This window comes from Xenopus tropicalis, chromosome 4 (genome assembly GCF_000004195.4).
Source record: "Xenopus tropicalis strain Nigerian chromosome 4, UCB_Xtro_10.0, whole genome shotgun sequence".
NCBI classification, from domain to species: Eukaryota; Metazoa; Chordata; class Amphibia; order Anura; family Pipidae; genus Xenopus; species Xenopus tropicalis.
The window spans coordinates 134,293,955-134,314,213 of NC_030680.2; the positions used below are offsets into that span (position 1 = coordinate 134,293,955).

The 20,259-nt window shown below is 46.9% G+C and overlaps 1 protein-coding gene across 5 annotated transcripts in view; it reads right to left on the reverse strand.

Annotated features, from left to right (window-relative positions):
* plxna1 (plexin A1) overlaps positions 1 to 18,334 on the reverse strand; it is a 226,735-nt gene extending 208,401 nt beyond the window's left edge. For 3 of the 5 annotated variants that reach the window (XM_031899707.1, XM_031899706.1, XM_031899704.1), the window contains exon 1: positions 18,059 to 18,334. The gene's annotated coding sequence lies outside the window, so the exon portion shown is untranslated. 5 annotated transcript variants of the gene reach the window in all.
* Between the last annotated feature and the right edge of the window lie 1,925 nt (positions 18,335 to 20,259).

The following is a 20,259-nucleotide window of genomic DNA, read 5'->3' on the forward strand; positions in this document are numbered from 1 at the left end:
CAGTGCGAGGCTTGTGTAGCCAAGTGCCACCACACCCTGTCAGAAGCTCCACAGGCCATGGATTCAGCTGAGAGGCTTCTTATGTAATTAAGACACTTGCTAGTATTTACATGACAAATTGGAACAGAGTAAGCAGCCACTGGGGCTGGAAAGTAACCCTCCAAATGCCTGTGGGTAGGCGAGGTGCAAGCACCACTATATGCATGTTTGCTCCAACGCTGAAACAAATGGCAGTTCCCGTTCACCAATTGATGAGAAATAAAGCTAAATAACCTACCCCTTTATCTTTCATAAACTGAATGCAGGTATACCCAGAATGCTCTCCAGATAAAGGGGTCTTTATGGAATTTGGGTTTCCAAGGAAAGGAGGGGGAATTTTCATAAAAGCATAGCACTACAGGAGGGCTAAGGGATGATGCATGTTAAAGAGAAACTACTGTCAGAAATTAAACTTTTTTTTTTACATCTCTCATTACATTAAATGCTGTTTATAATTTTGCCTTAAAAGGATTTGCCCAATGCTTTTACCTTACCTATCTGATCCCCCATGTTTCTCTATGAGGGGGCGGCCATATTTGTGCAGCAGTAGTCCATTAGCATTAGAAACTTTGACTGGTTTAAAAGGGACAGTCAGGTAGCCAAAGCAGTCAGGTTTAGAAACATCAAGTAACAATTACTTACAAAAGCAGCCCTGTCGGCAAACAAATTAATATTTTGATGAATCGTTTTTTAGTGTCAGTATCACTTTAAGCCATGGCCAGACACCCTAGGAACAATGGAAGCTTAGCCAAGAAGGAAACTGCATATGGAGCCTTATTGGAAACAAAGCAAGATGAAAATTAACCCCTAGGACTGGACCCATTATAGAGCAGGACCCTGTGCATCACTTTTTTGGTGAGCTGAATTATATGTTTATAATCCTTGCATGTATGTACTTGCCCTGTCAGCACTATTTACATTTAGGGCTATGTATACAAGTAGTTCTATACACAGACACACGTGACAAAGGGTGAATGTGTGCATATACATTTCCATTACATAAAGCCAAACAGAACAGTAAAAACGTGATGGCGACGACCTAAAACCGAAGTGAAATTTTCCGTCAGCAAGTACAGAGCAAAAAATATATAAATAAATATGTTTAAAGTCCGGAAATGTATGAAACCCTAACTCATCAGAATGAGCAACCGCAGCAATATTTAAACCCATGTTGAAAGCAGCTAGGAGGCTACCTCTGGCGCAGGACATCCCCCAGGGCATCCAGACCCCCAGGGCATCCAGACCCCCAGGGCATCCAGACCCCCAGGGCATCCAGACCCCCAGGGTATCCAGACCCCCAGGGCATCCAGACCCCAGCGCCCTGACTGCAGGGACAAGCAGGGGGTTAAAAGGGGGAGTTGCCAGAGGATGGGATAGCGGGAGCCCCCCCCCCCATCACCAATAAAAACCCAGCCATTTGTTGTCCTCCCTTTCTGCAGAAAGCGTTTGTCTGCGCAACTGCTCCCTGTAATTTCAGCCACTCGCCTGGCTCGGGAAAGCGGCTAAAAATGCAAAACTCCAGCTGTTAAATCATCTCCAGACGAGCACAGCTGGGGCGGCAGCAGCACGGCAGCGGCGGCGGCGCATTTCGCACAATGGGAACAAGCCTCTGTTATTAGTGCCGCGCCACGTTTCTCTGCAGATCTACCCCCTTCATCTGTCTATTCAGCCCTATCAAGGGACTATTGATCCGCCTCTGTCCCTGCTCATTAGTGGCGAGGAACACACACCCTGATTGGAAATCTAATTAAGGCTTCCACGGGAAAGAGACACTGTGTTAATTACCGATTCTTCATTAATAAAGTAACAAAAAATAGTGGCAAGGTAACAGAATCGCAAACACTGATACAAGAAAAACATGGATGTTTAAAGGGGAAGTTTAACTCTAAGTTACCTTTAGTACATTATAGAGTGTTCTGTTCTTAGCAACTTTTTAATTGGTCTTGGAATTATTTGCTTTCTTCCACTTCGGACTCCTTTGAAATAGGGGTCACTGACCCCGGCAGCCATATAAACCTATTCCTCTGTGAGGCTACAATTTATTGTTACTTTTTATGCCTTATGTGTCTATTCAGAGCCTCTCATTCATGTACAGGTCTATTATTCAAACTGTTGTCTGGTTGCTATGGTAAATTAGAGCCTTAGCAACCATGAAGCTCCATGGACAAATTAAAAAAACTACAAAAAAAAAAAAAATATCAGAATATCAGTGTGTAATGTGAAAAGTTACTTTAGAGGTCAAATACCCCTTTATGGTTTTAGGTCTCTTTACCCTCGACTAGTCGGAAATCTCCGGCACCATTTTAGCAAGCAACAGGACCTTAAAAAGTTGCATAGGATGCAAAAACTTGATGAACATTCTATCTATTTCAGGTTTAGCCTATGTGTACCCTACGGTATGAAAAGCATCGGGCAATTTTGTTTTTAACCTGTGGACTAAATAAACCTTTACCCCCCCTATGTAATAAAAGGTATTAAGTTTGCCCAGGAGCATAGCAACCAATATAACTCAACTCATAGCAACCAATATAATGATTTTTTCTTTTTAAAAGGTGACCAGTAAATTCTACCTGCTGATTGGTTGCTATTGGTTAGTGCCCCGGGGCAAACTTAGTGCCTTTTATTACATAACCCTATTAAAGTTTTATACTTTCGGGTTCCACCCTGGTTCTTGGTATCCCAGTACAGGAGAAAGTGAAGCCAATGTGGAATTTAGGTCATAACACTAAAATAGTTGGACAGCAATAAAACTTAATCCTCCTCATATAATATACAGTTACACTAGTAAAAAACAGAGGGTAAGGTCGAAGTTTGGACCTCAGATTTCCTTATTAAATAAATACGAGAGATACCGGGAGTGAAAGGAAGTGAAACGGTATTTTAGGCCTTAGTATGGCCTTTAATGACCTGCATTGCAGTGGTGGTTTCCCAATGTCATTTATTTTAAAGCAAATGTTCTATATTCTGTGTTTAATGTGCATTAAATATACAAAAGAATGGGGAAATGGAGCATATCTGCTTGAGTTTAAAGGCCATATAGACACAACAAACGCTTTTTGATGTGTTCATCCTGCAAATGAACTGACACACATTCAAACGTCCGTGTGAAAGACTTCAGTATGCCAAATATTCTCTCTTGTAAGTGTAAAATATGTCTAAACATTAGCAGGTAACTTATTTGATCTCCAGTTACACCACATCATCTCAGGTTACAGCAACCCCCGGGCAGACTCAACTCTATACCTCCTCCAAATAAACACAGCAGGGGGGGGGGGGAAGATTAATCAGGGTGCAACGGAGGACACGCAGCAGCCGACTATGTTCATGCGTTAAAGTGGCCAATGAATGGAGCCCAGTTAGATTAAGCTGTTAGCTCTTGGACCCCTCGAGGGTACATTAAGCCCATTACCCAGTGATCCCCAACCAGTGGCTCAGGGGCAACATGCTGCTCCCCAACCCCTTGGATGTTGCTCCCAGTGCCCCCAAACCAGGGAGTTATTTTTGAATTCCTGACTTGGGGGCAAGTTTTGGTTGAATAAAAACAAGATTTCCTACCAAATAAAGCCCCTGTAAGCTGATAGGGTGCATAGAGGCTGCCTAATAGCCAATCACAGCCCTTATTTGGCTCCTCCATGAACTGTTATGATGCTTGTGTTGCTCCCCAAGTCTTTTTACATTTGACTGTGGCTCACAAGTAAGAAAGGTTGGGGATCCCTGCCATTACCAATAAGTGCACATTTTTCTTAACATCACCTCCATAAAAATTCCTCTGTTGTGATCCAAGGGTAACACTAAACTGGGTGCCATCGGAGCCAAGGTCCCTACTAGTCGTATCCTCTAGAAGCCATTATGCAGTTATAAACTATAATTCAAAGCACTGTGGGGGTGCTGGGAGTGGCAGTTCAGTTACAGCTTGAGGGCTGCAGGTGTCATAAACAGATCTTATCATTTGGCTGTGAACTAGTCTGTTTCTGCATGGGAATTTCATTTGCCCCCAGTGAGTAAACGGGCTGAGCGGCATAATGAGTCGTTAACGGGTCTGTGCATGGGCGGCCGGGGTGCATCAGTGCAAGGGAAATACCTGGGGTATGTTGTCACTGGGAGACTTGTGTCGGCTGGTTTGTGGCTGGAGTACGCGTGTCCTCCCACACTTTAAATACATACAGGCAGGTTAATTACTAAACTAAACCTAATGTGTGTACATGGGACAGGGACCTTAGATTGTAAGCCCAATGGGGCAGGGACTGATGGGAATAATATATATTATCTATGCAGTATGCTGCACTATTAAAATAAGAAGAAAAATATGTGTGTTTGTTTCCAAAACACTTAATAGTAAAATGAATTCCACCTGTTCTTACTACAGCAGTTCCGCCATGCTTTATGGCTCGAGACACTGGCTATATTTATAAACCAGCGTGTAGACCACAGTCATCATTCTATTCAAAACCCACTGCAGGCTGCCAAGATCGTGCTTGTTTGTAACTGTAATGACTACTGAAAGAAGTATATGGTTGTTTATAGCCACTGCGCCACTGGTTCTAACTCCTGAAACAATGTTGCTGGCCAGCTGATTGACAGACATGGAAGAGAATCGACTCCTGTTACATTCTTTAAAGGATCAGAACTAAAGAACAGAGAAGGTTAAACAAACACAAGAGCAATGAGTTACATATAACCTTTAAAACCACTGGAAGTCATATTTCATGATATACTTCATTCGGCACAGGCAAAGGGTTAAAGCCCACTGTTTGCTGATATAGAGGAAAAATGGCATTTCCCTAGAATAAGCCACACTCACAGCGAGTTGGCTCAGTACAATCTAGTTACCACCCTGTGTAGCACGGCGCTTTAATAATACATGGGGATGCCTTCTGCAGGGATCTGTGCACACCTCACATAAGCGGGGACGTCATTAGAACACCAGAGTGATGCTAAATATTTCATATAACGAGGAAAGCGCAGCCACCACTTGACAAACCCACCCCCTAGAGAAGCATGCATGGCTAGGAGTTTATGTCAATAGGCCCCATATTGTGACATCTCCGATTTGCAGCAGGAATTCATCCACCGCAGCAAAACTGCCCCACTCCCTACTGTGTAATGGCAAAGCACTCACTCTTTACTCCTGGCACAGAGCTTGCAATCTAATGGCAAAGCACTCACTCTTTACTCCTGGCACAGAGCTTGCAATCTAATGGCAAAGCACTCACTCTTTACTCCTGGCACAGAGCTTGCAATCTAATGGCAAAGCACTCACTCTTTACTCCTGGCACAGAGCTTGCAATCTAATGGCAAAGCACTCACTCTTTACTCCTGGCACAGAGCTTGCAATCTAATGGCAAAGCACTCACTCCTTACTCCTGGCACAGAGCTTGCAATCTAATGGCAAAGCACTCACTCTTTACTCCTGGTACAGAGCTTGCAATCTAATGACAAAGCACTCACTCTTTACTCCTGGTACAGAGCTTGCAATCTAATGGCAAAGCACTCACTCTTTACTCCTGGCACAGAGCTTGCAATCTAGGTGCTGCCCTGGTCGGTGTGTAAGGGACCCCAATAACCAGAAAGCAGGCTGGCTGGAAGGATATTTATTGGCAAGTTGGACGGCACCGCCCCAGGGCCAGACTCTCATTGGGTAGAGGCGAGTTGGTCTGTAACAGAGGGAGCGACTAATTTGCTTCATCAAAGAGAAACAATTTGACAGCAGATAGTGAGATGTTATTCCACAATCTGCCTAATTTCCTATCCGCTCTCAAACCTCACACACTGGCTTCATCTTTGGCTTATCCCATTCTCAGCGCAGCCTTCTGTCTCTCCGACACTGAACTACAGAGGAGTCTGCAATATCCATTTGTATGGGAAAAGCTTCCCCAGTTTGCCAGAAGGAATATTACCATTTACTTTTGCTAAAGCTATAAGAAAACCATTTATATGCTCGTGTACTACAACCCCCAGCATCCCCTGGCAGCCAAAGGAACAAGCAGGCCTCCAGACTACAAGCTGCTGCTGCCAGCAATACAAAGGAACGAGAACTGTAATAAAACAATGGCTCCAAATATTCTGTGTATAAAGGATAAAAAGTGTTGCTCCTGGTGCCATGAACATCCTATAAAATATATCCTTATAAATGGAACTGAGGGCTGTAACTTGCATCACATGACTCACTGAAATGTGTGTATAATAAAAATAATGTGCCCTCTGTAAAATATGACAATATTAGAAGCCTCCTTGTAGATCCATTACCTTCAGCCTCCTACTTTTATATGGTCACAAAACTATTCAGTGACTTCAACTATCCTTATCATTTACAGTAGGGGGTACATTATCCCTTATAATACATGAGTGATACTCAGAGTTCCCTGTATAACTCAGCCTGCAGCCTTGTGCCTTTATATGGGCACAGAACCCCTCAGTGACTGCTAATATCCTTATCATTTACAGTAGGGGGTACATTATCCCTTATAATACATGAGTGATACTCAGAGTTCCCTGTATAACTCAGCCTGCAGCCTTGTGCCTTTATATGGGCACAGAACCTGCTCAGTGACTTCTAATATCCTTATCATTTACAGTAGGGGGTACATGATTCTGTATCTATATGTGCACTTTCTCTTTCCTAAATGCCACACAGATCTCCCCAGGCAGCTGTAATGACTTATTTAAATAAAGGTTTATCAACAAATCATGCCTTGAGAGATGCATGCTCGAAGTAAATAGTATACAGAATACCAACCACAAAGCAAGCTGGCACTGCTGTTTATACAGCCCACATGAAAGTACAAAATAACCTTTTCAGATGCAAATAAATTCAATTAGTCCCAAATTTACCCTGTTAGACATACAATTACTAATACTTTTTGGGCACAAACAACAATTTGACTGTTAAAATGTTTATTAAGCTGAAATAGCAAATGAACCAAAATGCCTTTACACAAAGCACTTCCCACCCAAAAAGTGGCGAGCACACAGGTTATTGCTATGGATGCTGGGAGTTGGAATAGCTAAGGGCCCGGGAGATGTTGATGTGTTATATCCCTGTGATATCAAGGCAGCAAAGAAGCTATTTATTTGTCTAGAGTATTTGAGGCTCATTCTTTGAATTTTTCCACCCCAACACCTGTGAGAGTGCGCCCAGCATGGGCCCCAAGGCTCTGCCGCTGCCCCCGGACAAGGTTAGACAGGTGGGGAGACAGAAAGCGGCGCATATTTTCACATGCCGGGTATAGGAATGAACAAATAATGCAGGGATTTCTACAGGCAAGTATCTCTACATTTGTCTCCAGGATATTGTTAAACTACAACTCCCAGTTTAAGAAGGTTTTCCGACTCTTCAAACAATATAGCAGGGTCAGCACTCAGGCAGGTCTGTGAATCAGATCCCTTTGCAACACTGTTTCAGGTGTCAAACACAGCAGTGCAGAGAATATAAACAGCCAGTGCAGGTATCGGATCCCTTATCCAGAAACCCATTATCCAGAAAGTTCCAAATTACAGAAAGGCCATCTCCCATAGACTCCATTTTAATCAAATAATTCACATTTTTAAAAATGGTTTCCTTTTTCTCTGCAATAATAAAACAGTACCTTGTACTTGATCCCAACTAAGATATAATTACCCCTTATTGGGGGCAGAACAGCCCTATTGGGTTTATTTAATGGTTAAATGATTCCCTTTTCTCTGTAATAATAAAACAGTACCTGTACTTGATCCCAACTAAGATATAATTACCCCTTATTGGGGCAGAACAGCCCTATTGGGTTTATTTAATGGTTAAATGATTCCCTTTTCTCTGTAATAATAAAACAGTACCTGTACTTGATCCCAACTAAGATATAATTAATCTTTATTGGATGCAAAACAATCCTATTTGGTTTAATTACTATTTAAATAGTTTTTTTTTTATAGACTTAAGGTAGGAGATCTGAATTCCGGAAAGACCCCTTATCCGGAAAACCGCCAAGTCGCGAGCATTCTGGATAACAGGTCCCATACCTGTCCTGCTTCCAACTGCAATTACAAACAACTTTAAAACCATAGAAAATCTCGAATTTATCTATACAGGTATGGGATTCCCTTATCTGGAAACCCATTATCCAGAAAGTTCCGAATTACGGAAAGGCCATCTCCCATAGACTCCATTGTAATCAAATAATTCCCATTTTTAAAAATGGTTTCCCTTTTCTCTGTAATAATAAAACAGTACCTGTACTTGATCCCAACTAAGATATAATTACCCCTTATTGGGGGCAGAACAGCCCTATTGGGTTTATTTAATGGTTAAATGATTCCCTTTTCTCTGTAATAATAAAACAGTACCTGTACTTGATCCCAACTAAGATATAATTACCCCTTATTGGGGCAGAACAGCCCTATTGGGTTTATTTAATGGTTAAATGATTCCCTTTTCTCTGTAATAATAAAACAGTATCTGTACTTGATCCCAACTAAGATATAATTACCCCTTATTGGGGGCAGAACAGTCCTATTGGGTTTATTTAATGGTTAAATGATTCCCTTTTCTCTGTAATAATAAAACAGTACCTGTACTTGATCCCAACTAAGATATAATTAATCCTTATTGGATGCAAAACAATCCATTTGGGTTTAATTACTGTTTAAATTGTTTTTTTTTATAGACTTAAGGTAGGAGATCTGAATTACAGAAAGACCCCTTATCCAGAAAACCCGAGGTCCCAAGCATTGTTGATAACGGGTCCCATACCTGTACTGCTTCCAACTGCAATTACAAATAACTTTAAAACCTCTTTTATCTATATTCCTAAAGAAGTTTTTGGGTGAAGTTCCCCTTTAAAGCTTAGCAATCTATACATATATATAAGTGTGTGTTTTTTCTTTCAACACTTATGATTCTGGCACTGAACGTGTTGGCTGATACGAAGCCTTTGCACCTGTGCCGGAGCGAATATCTTTCTATTTTGGGAAACCAGGTGAGAAGAGACGCCATGAACACGGCTGTAGACACAACAAGCTGGCACGGAGCGCAGGGGCATGTCATAACACTGGGACGGAGGAGCAATTTTCCATAACAGCAGCGATTAGGGTGCGGGGAACGTTACAGGCACATTCTCCAAGTCGCAGCAAAGTTGTATTTTCTCGACAGGTGGAAAAAACGCAGACCCCCGTGTTAAAGGGAAACTGTAACTTTATTCCCCCCCCCCTCTGCTTCAGCTTCTTGGACAGTGATTTTCAGACCCTGACTAGATCTGTCTGGCTGTTTATATTCCCTGCACTGTTGGCCCCGACTCCTGATACAAATGTAGCAGCAGCCCAATGACTAACAGACTGGGAGGAGAACCAACATCTGCAACATAGTTTTAAAGGGGAACTGTCACCCACACATAAAAAGCTGCATAATAAAAGTGCTAACAATTAAACCCAAATTCTTTTTTTAATTAAATCATCCATACCTGTTATAAATGTATTTAAAAATCTAAGCTGTCAATCATATAGTGCCTGCCCTGCCTCTATGCCTTCTGAGCTGTCAATCATATAGTGCCTGCCCCACCTCTATGCCTTCTGAGCTGTCAATCATATATTGCCTGCCCCGCCTCTATGCCTTAACTTTCTATTCAGCTAGATATCACCTAGATGGCAAATTTCTGGAATAAAACAAAGTTTCCCTTAATAACAGGGTACACAAAATGGCGACTGCCTGCTGGCTGTGACTGATTCCAAGACTGAAGGAAAAAAAAAAGACATTAAATAAGTTATACAATGTAAGTAAAGTTTATTTGGCTTTAGTAACCTAATACCAAAGGATTTGGAATTATTTCTTAGGGTGACAGTTCCCCTTTAAGAGTGGAAAACTTTAAAAAGCACTAAATACTGTATATGCGATAAATACTGGAAAGCTGCTTAGAATGACATTTTTATCATGATGCCCCCTTTGCATTACTGACCTCCTCAAAGTTTCCTATAAAGAAAATACACAGGCAGTAATGCTGCCGTCACTACATTTAGGCTTAAGAAATCGCTACCCCATTATTACTGTGCTGACACTGCCCCGTTATGTTCCACATGCATTAAATTGGCCCCGGGGCCACAATTCCTGTCAAATCCAAATGCCACTCAAACGATGTGAATTTGTGTCCAATTGTTACAAACCTATGGGATCTAAAGGCATTTAAATGCAACTGCCAGGTCTATACAAAGTCCTGCCCAAACTGCCAGAGCTGGGGGGACCACTCTCCATTCTTGGCCCACCCCTTCTACGAATACTAAAGTAGATTTCTAAACAGAGTGCAGGTTGAAGCCTCTGGGGTCAATCCCCCCCTGACCTGTACTAAACGGTGTCCATTCAGCCCCTGCCCGGCTGTGTTTCCCAAGAGAGACCACATGTCCTTACTAGGTGACCTTTAGCTCCTCTCCCCCAGCCAGGAAACAAGTTAATAGCTCTGGTTCCCACCACCATGTGACAGAGGGGTCACGTAACCCGAGAGCGGGGCATTCACCAATAACTAGCATGCCACCGGGGCAGGCACAGGGTTCCCATTACAGCACAAAGATCCTACAACTCCACCACCAACATAAAAAGAGCAGGGTGAATGTCTACTCGCCCCACTGCCCGCTGTCTATTTCAGGAAAGGAACATTGGAATCAATGTATAACAATGTATCAAGTCAACATTTCACTTCCCAATGCAGTTATAAGCAATTATAAATATATTTCTATGAATAAAAGCCGCCATACTATCCCTCATCTGAGCAAGCAGTTAAAGCTCAGCTATAGACAATACTGGAACGCTGACCTCTAGTGGTTACACAAGGAAAAAAGCATGCTTAGCTTAAAGAAATACAGTTTTAGGCAATTATCATTGCAGACTATATACATTTCTATATAAATAAATGATGATGATTATTCATACCTCAAATGTCAAAACTGTCCACATATATTTATATCCAACACTATGAGCCACTAGATTTAATCACAGCCTATGGAATGCTTTTGAATGTAGGGATCCGAACTGAAATCATATACACAAGTCAACAGCATGATATCCTTAAGACTGTAAGCTCTCTGACCCAGTGATCCAGTACTAATCAGAGTAAGTGCAAATCAGGAAGAAATGGAGCCAGGGGGTCTTTTGTCCTTAATAACTGCAGTTATAGATACTTGAGCACTATGTGCATTTATCGCAAGGCTATGCCTGGGATGGGGAGGCAGAAGGAGATGGAGCCAGGGGGTCTTTTTTCCTAACTGCAGTTATAGATACCTGTCCCGTGCTGGACACCAGTATATAATGCAAGGCACTGTCTTCCTATGTATTGTGGTCAGGGCATATACCTATAAACACAAGTGGCACTGAGTACAGACATCACTTATCTGCTCACGCTTAAACACTCAATGGGAGAACTGCAATTGGCCCCTATCGGGGCGTTTAAGCATGAGTAGATTTACGTTTCCAGGAGGCCTGTATAATGACTCAGAACCAATATAGTCTATAAATGTCTGGGATGCAGAGCAGAGTTTCCATCCAGCAATGATGTGTGTAAGATATTAACTATTCATAGCCGTATTCAATAAGCTTTCCCCCGCAGGCCCAGACATAGGAGATGCAGCTGTAATGTGATTGGACGCGTGCCCTCCATCCTCAAACTGAGGCCTGAACATGTTAAATAATAGGATGATCCGGCGAGCATTTCATCAGTGGCACTTCCCAGATACACCGGAGACTCGCCGGGGAGAGAAGCCGCTATATCCCACCAACCCACAGCTAAAAGAATCCCCGGCTCCCCCTGCTACTCCCTGCATCCTACCAAGGGTTGTTCCATGTCTTCCATATGATTAATGCTTTAACCAATACAGAATCTACGATACCCGCGCAAAATGGACTACAGTCCCGGGATTTCAGATATAGAAATTTACCCTTTATCTGACAAGCATATTTCAATGCACTGCTGCCTGTAGCGCTCTATATCAGATAAAGTGAAGAGTGAGGTAAGAAAGCTTAGCTCAGGAAGAGTAAGCAAAGCCACTAATGTGACTGCCAATGGCAGCTCTATGAAAGCTTGCTAAATGAGAATATAAAAAGAGATTATTATAGGATGACAAAGAGTGAATAGTTGGGAAGCCTGCAGCTTTAAAGGGCTTTGTCACTGATGGAAGTGCTAACAGCTGCCCCCGTGCAGGTCCTACCCAAGTCCTACCCCAGGTCCTACCCGCTCCCCCGGCACAGTGCACCCAGTGCAGGAATGTCTCATCTGACTCGGCAGGGAGCAGCACTATTCAAAGGCTCCCCCCATGCACATCCCCCAGGCCCTTATACACAGGCAGCCATAAAACAAATACCCAGGCTGAACAAAGCCTGCACGGGCCATGCTATCACACAACTGCGCTCTGTTACAGAAGAGAAAATTGCAGGTTACAGACATTCATATAAGAGTTGCTTAAAGGTTATAACTCCCACCCACATTCAGCAGGGTGCAATCTTCTTGGCACTTATCCTTACTTATAGTACCCACAACGGCATTACCCCAAAGCAAGACCACTCCCAACGACATGCATCTGATACATCATGAATACCATCCTGGCACAGAGACAATGGCATTATTGTCAGCAGAATGGGGGGTTGTATGGGGCAACCTGTGGCACTGCTGAGCTTGGCCCACAAGCAAGGGCCACAGATTGAGCACATAAACACATAATACACTGACACCAGCACTGACCCATGTAACCAGCCAAGCAAGTCAAGGGGCAGTGGGAAGCGTAGCAGCGGAACTACAGTTCCCACCAACCCTCTGGCTTTTTTGGGGAGGGGGAAGTATGAAGCTAAATGTCAGACCATGAAGATGGGGGATACTGAAGATTACAAGAACCCCTGTGCTCTGTGTTAGGGGATAAAGGCTAAGGTTGTATGGCTGGTTATTAAGGCACAGCAGCTGGGGGCTGTTACCAGTTGGAGCAGTGGCCGCCTTGCCTTTTAAATCTTTGTTTTAATTTGTGTTGCAGAGTTTGTCCCCTTGGGAAATATTCCATGTTTGTCAGCTGCAACCTGATAGCAGAGGCGTAGAAGCAATACAGTCTAGCCCGTTATTAGGAAGGGATAGGACCCATAGAAACATGCAGAACTGATAGTGCTTATTTCTTATAAAGCAATATTAATTATACACAGCCCTATAGGCTTTACCCAGGCACAGTGATTTCCTGTATCAGGCACTATGATATAAACTGGTGAGATGAAGCATGGGAAGATAAAATGATGTACCCAAGGGCCCCAAGAAATGACACAGGCGCCATGCCAGCAACATGAAACACTAAATAAGAGAGGTATATATAACATTTGCCATTGATACCTTCACATAAAGCCACACTAAGGGCTGGATTTCAGTTCTGGCTCTGAGTGCTGCTGTATGTCTGTATGCCTAGTGATATATTATCTAATATTATCCTAGCCATCGCACAGACCCAGACAGCGCACTGGTTGCTGAGAAGTGAATTATGCTGAGTGGCTATTGCCCTAAGTCTCTTGCCCAAAAACACCATCTTACATAGGCATTTCGCTTAGTTTGCGGCTTCTTTCATGGAATCCCTCCCCAAATTGTTCTGCTGAGCAGTGCAAGGGGAGACTGCCAAATGGACATCTGCAGCAATACACTTTAGTGCGGCCTTTCTGTCCAAAAATTTATTCCCTATATCTATACATATTGCTCCCTGCAATGAGCCTTTATGCGCACCATCCCAAGATGCACTGACAACTAAATGCAAAGGGAAAATGCCTCCCCTAACAGCTGCACAGGCCGCCATGACTGCCTTCACCATTTACCTGCATTGATTGCAAGCTCTATGGCATCCCCTGCGAAGCACCTGATTGCCAGTGTCAAGGACTTTTTTTTACTTTCCCAGTATCTATGCATTGTCTGTCGACACAGCAAGATTAAAGAGATTGGCAGGTGAAGGGTTAAATGCTCTTGCAGAATGGGCATGTATGCATTTATATTGAATAGAACTGCTTCTTTCATTTTTTTCTAAAATGTAATTTTTAGCTTTGTTTTCGCAGCAGCAGCAAAGTAAGACTGGCCAATGACTATATACACTGTTACAATCGGATACACTAGTTGCTGGCATGCCTCCTACAAACACTGCTCTGTAACAGACTTTAGGGGCGTTGCCCACCCCCATTCAATATGATTTCAATTAACAGTTTGCATCTTGTTTTAATTAACAAAAAAAATCTATGTTCTTTGAGCTAATCATGGAAGCGGAAGGTACTGCATGGTTCCAATTTCCAGGTTCTTGCGAGGTAGTTAATTAGATTTCCAAGGCAAAGTGAATGGACTCCTGATAATCTGTAAGCCAAAACTGTCTCAACAAACAGGTAAATGGAGGGGGTTGTTTATACAGAGCTCATTATCTCTAAAGTAAATACTGCTTTATTATTAGTGCATCTCTAAAAAGAAGATTGTAAGTGTGACCTGTGTGTATAGTAAGGCAAGACAGTATGAGGGATAGGATGGTGTAACTCTGGGACAGTATAAGGTGCAAGGGCTGTAAATGTGGGATGCAGGAGTTATAACTGTGACTTATGGAACATTCTAGTGACTGGCAATAGCAGAAAGTATGGCACATGTACAACTGTCACCTAAAACACCCCACTGGCTCCTGTCTGGGCACCATCATGGCGTCAGTGTGGCAGTCTCTATAGACAGTAGCAGGAACCATTCTGACATTTCGCTGTGGCTTCTCCCTAAAGAAAGCTAAAAAGTTGCAGCAACAATAACAGCAGACGTGCCTCTGAGTATCTGGATATGACACAACTGATGGTTCCCCACAATAAGTCACATCCACAGAGACCCCCAGGGAGCAGTTTATACAACAAGGCTGTGACAATGGAGAGAGAGAAAAGAGGGACAGAGCTCCGACTCCTCGTCTGCATCCCTTGCGCTTCCTGTACGGGAAAAGCAACTTCAAACAGAAGCTGAAATTAACCCCTTCAAGCACAGACAACTGAACTCAACATGCATGTTTTCAGCAGCCTACAAATCCCAGCATTCCCCAAAGGCTGTTGAGATTTGCAGCACATAGGAAAACAGTTTAACCCTTTACTGGCAGAAAGTAAGCGCACTATTAGCAACCCAACACCCCAAGCAGGGGCTCCTGGCCAGCCCACCCCTCTGTTCAGCCCCATCATGCAGCACCCAGGCCTTCCAAACAGCTCTGGTTTAAAGGGAGCAAAGGTCAAGCCGTTTGGTCCAACATCTGTGATTATTTTAAGGCTTTTGCCCCAACCTGGAGCCCATTTGCTATGTACATTTGGAGAAAGGCCAAGCAGATAGAGCTCTGTGCTCAATTATTACTGCGGCTCCCTACATACACTGCTGGGTTAATGAAAACATTCTCTCCAATCATATTCCCTCTTTAATAATGTGCCAGAGGGGCCACTGGGGCCCTTTGCTTCCTCTGAAAAAGGTGCGACTCCCAAAAATTTAACACTCACCCCCCCCCCCATTCAGCTCATGTTATAACTGCACCCCAACTGACTATGACAGCCACAAAGGGGTTAAAAGTGTGCCCAACAGCTGTATTGGGGGGAAAGCAAGAGGGGGGGTTGTCTCAGCATTCCCCTTCCGTTCCAATGAAGCGACTGCCTAATCCCGAGGAATATTTGTGCTGCGTATAATAGTTTGCGGATTAATGTTCTCGCCGCTGAGAATTGTTGCCTTCTGCCGGTTACAGGCATCGCAACGCATTCCGCAGCATCATAAAACCCTGAGATGGGAGACAGAGACAAAATGGAATATAATGGTTATTGCCCACAGCTGGTCAGGGATGCAAATTTGGAAATATCACCCCCCCCCCCCATAAGCAGGACCCGGGCATTAGGAGCTATATAAACATCAAGATAAAAGCTGCCAGTGGGTGAATCTATGGGAAGCTGCTTTCATGCATGGTTACACATGTTATTGCCTTGCACAACTCCCTCTATTTACTTTCCAGTAACAGGAGGGGGCCGCTACGCTGGGGGGCTCTATTAATGTTTGTTTTTGTATCTCACTGACCATCCTCCATTCCTCTTAATCTTTTAAAAAAAACAATGGTGGGCACCAAACCCAGTGGCACAACGGCCAGAAAATAGCCAAATGCTAACAGGGTACGGATGGGGCAGAACACACACACCCATAATGGGGCTCGGCAGTGGTGGGACTGGGGCATCCAGGGGGTTAATGCTACCAATTCCAGCTTATCCCACAGACTGTAAAAGAGAGCGCTCGCATGTGGATCCAGGCAGTGAGATTTCCTCATATACACGTTGCGGCCAAGTATAGCCCTGAATGAGAATCCTTGGCCAGGGTACCAGCATCTATAGGATGTGCAGTCACCGGGCAGCAGAAGGAATCGTGCAATGCAGGTACCTTATTGCTCTAATAAGCCGTTGTGCCCAGATCCAAAGCCCACTGGGGTATAATACACACATCCCCCCCAGCACCCCAGCATTTCCAAGTGCAGCTCTAAACACCCCCCCAGATCTCCATTACTGGACTTCAGTGCAGACCTGATCCCCTCGGGCAGGTTGTGGCTAAAGCCCAGCTCATTCCGCCAATACAAAGCATCGCTGTCTCGGAAAGGGATTCAGATTTCCCATCTCTGCCGCTGGTCGTGCAGTTAAATAAAATATTCCTGCTGAATTCAACACCCGCCAATGAATGATTTAGCAGGGCATCTCCGGCTGTGGGCACCAAAGTATAAAATAATGGCAGATTTAGCTAATGGGGGGGTTATAGTGAGTATAATGTGAGAGCTGCAGCGGTTACAGGCACGGTGTTACTCTGCAGAGGCTACTCTATCCCCCTGCTGTACAACAGCTGCCCATACAGCAGCCACACACACAGCCCCCGATTCAGAAAAGCAAGTGATAAGCAGTAAGAGAATGAGCTCAAACCATTTCCTAAATGCACGATTGGAGCGAGCGGATGTATTAATAATAAAGGATATGTATTTATATCACTCACCCCCTGCCAAACAGGTCTTCCATTCAGTGCATTATTGCCTGGGCACTAAGTACTGAGGCATAATGGGAATACCCACCAAAAACACAGATATCCACAGCCTGCAATCCACCAGGTAGGGGTGTCCAGCTGAACTACAGCTCCCGGCGCTACTGATGGCTGAAGGGGTAGTGAGGAGCAGGTGGGCTGCAGGTTGCACACACAGACGCTCACAGCAATGAGGCAAAATCCCATGAAAGTTGAATGACTTGGCAGCGGAATGAGATCAATTCAGTGCAGACACTTTGCTGAAGTGAAGGGGTTTCTCCCCTGTGCCTCCCTGCAGTCTCCCTGGCTCTGTGGAGGGACATGAGCCAAATAAGCACCGAGTCCTGCAAGGAGCCAGGCACCAATGCAAGCAATGCAACCCAGTGAGCGCAGTGCAGCCTCTCCCTGCCACCCAGCTGCAGCATGGCAGCCAGCACCCCCAGCCCTGGCCATAGGCAGGGGAATAGGGGCAGAATGGGGGGTCCCACTGCATGTGAGGGTACCAGGATGGGGGGCACACAATCAGCAGGGATAGGGGATATAATGGGGCTGCTGTAGTTAGGGGCAGGCAGTGAGTGCTTTCTGCTCTCCATGCCCGGGGTGCGTATCTATACAGCGCTAGCAGCAGTGATTGCTCCTTAACACCCCGCTTGCCCCCCTCAGCTATCCGGGCAGTGCCAGTTCCGTGCCCCCCGGCTGTGTGCCCCCCGGCTGTGTGCCCGTACTGCATTGCCCTCAGTGCCAGGGATTGCGCCTCCCTCCCACACCCTTGCGGCTGCCCCCATCCCGGGTACGGTCCCTCCACACACACAGCGATCCAGCCGAGCGATCCCCCCCCTCCTGCCTGGGAGTTCCCGATCCCCCGACAATGGGAAGCGGCAGCAGCATGCCGAAACCCTCCGCGGGAGAAGCTACACCGCAGCCGGACACCCAGCCATTCCCTCCCTTCCACTCGCCGGAGAGACGGGAGCAGCAGAGGGAAAGTTCCCCCGGGCAGTGCATGGAGAAAGAGCGGGGTTACTTACAGCGGGAGTCGGTGCGCGATTCCATGGTGCGAGTTCCCGGCGCTACAGTGTAGCCGCTCAGCATGAATGGGATGGAATGGAATGCAGCGCAGGGTTCCACTGGAACTCCAGCCTCGATCTGACTTCCCAGGGCGCTGCGCTTCCCCCGCTCGCCGGCAGAGGGCACCCACCGCTGGGATGGGATGGGCCGGAAAAGGGGGGAGGCGCTAATCCAAGCTTTAACGCTTTCCGTGCCAAGAAAGACTGAGCCAGCGAAGAGAAATTCTTAGCGAGTGGGTTTTTCCGTGAGGATCCTGGTTTGTACTGATTAGCTGACTCTGTGCGTCTGGGTATATAACAGACCCTGCGGGAAGAAGAATCGCCCCATTCGGGCGCGGAGTCCGCCTAAATCAGTATTCTCAGTGCAGCTTAGATGCAGCGACTTTGCCTGCTTCAGTGCAGCGCCAAATCATTGCTGTGATTCTCGGTAATCCTGCTCCTGTAGCAGCCTGGCAGCACTGAGGCGCATACAGCCAGAGGGCCCCCACTGAGGCACATACAGCCAGAGGGCCCCCACTGAGGCACGTACAGCCAGAGGGCCCCCACTGAGGCACATACAGCCAGAGGGCCCCCACTGAGGCACATACAGCCAGAGGGCCCCCACTGAGGCACATACAGCCAGAGGGCCCCCACTGAGGCACGTACAGCCAGAGGGCCCCCACTGAGGCACGTACAGCCAGAGGGCCCCCACTGAGGCACGTACAGCCAGAGGGCCCCCACTGAGGCACGTACAGCCAGAGGGCCCCCACTGAGGCACGTACAGCCAGAGGGCCCCCACTGAGGCACGTACAGCCAGAGGGCCCCCACTGAGGCACGTACAGCCAGAGGGCCCCCACTAAGGCACGTACAGCCAGAGGGCCCCCACTGAGGCACGTACAGCCAGAGGGCCCCCACTGAGGCGCGTACAGCCAGAGGGCCCCCACTGAGGCGCGTACAGCCAGAGGGCCCCCACTGAGGCGCATACAGCCAGAGGGCCCCCACTGAGGCGCATACAGCCAGAGGGCCCCCACTGAGGCGCATACAGCCAGAGGGCCCCCACTGAGGCGCATACAGCCAGAGGGCCCCCACTGAGGCGCATACAGCCAGAGGGCCCCCACTGAGGCGCATACAGCCAGAGGGCCCCCACTGAGGCGCATACAGCCAGAGGGCCCCCACTGAGGCGCATACAGCCAGAGGGCCCCCACTGAGGGGCATACAGCCAGAGGGCCCCCACTGAGGCACGTACAGCCAGAGGGCCCCCACTGAGGCACGTACAGCCAGAGGGCCCCCACTAAGGCACGTACAGCCAGAGGGCCCCCACTGAGGCACGTACAGCCAGAGGGCCCCCACTGAGGCACGTACAGCCAGAGGGCCCCCACTGAGGCGCATACAGCCAGAGGGCCCCCACTGAGGCGCATACAGCCAGAGGGCCCCCACTGAGGCGCATACAGCCAGAGGGCCCCCACTGAGGCGCATACAGCCAGAGGGCCCCCACTGAGGCGCATACAGCCAGAGGGCCCCCACTGAGGCGCATACAGCCAGAGGGCCCCCACTGAGGCGCATACAGCCAGAGGGCCCCCACTGAGGCGCATACAGCCAGAGGGCCCCCACTGAGGCGCATACAGCCAGAGGGCCCCCACTGAGGCGCATACAGCCAGAGGGCCCCCACTGAGGCGCATACAGCCAGAGGGCCCCCACTGAGGCGCATACAGCCAGAGGGCCCCCACTGAGGCGCATACAGCCAGAGGGCCCCCACTGAGGGGCATACAGCCAGAGGGCCCCCACTGAGGCGCGTACAGCCAGAGGGCCCCCACTGAGGCACGTACAGCCAGAGGGCCCCCACTGAGGCACGTACAGCCAGAGGGCCCCCACTGAGGCACGTACAGCCAGAGGGCCCCCACTGAGGCACGTACAGCCAGAGGGCCCCCACTGAGGCACGTACAGCCAGAGGGCCCCCACTGAGGCGCGTACAGCCAGAGGGCCCCCACTGAGGCACGTACAGCCAGAGGGCCCCCACTGAGGCACATACAGCCAGAGGGCCCCCACTGAGGCACGTACAGCCAGAGGGCCCCCACTGAGGCGCGTACAGCCAGAGGGCCCCCACTGAGGCACTTACAGCCAGAGGGCCCCCACTGAGGCACGTACAGCCAGAGGGCCCCCACTGAGGCGCATACAGCCAGAGG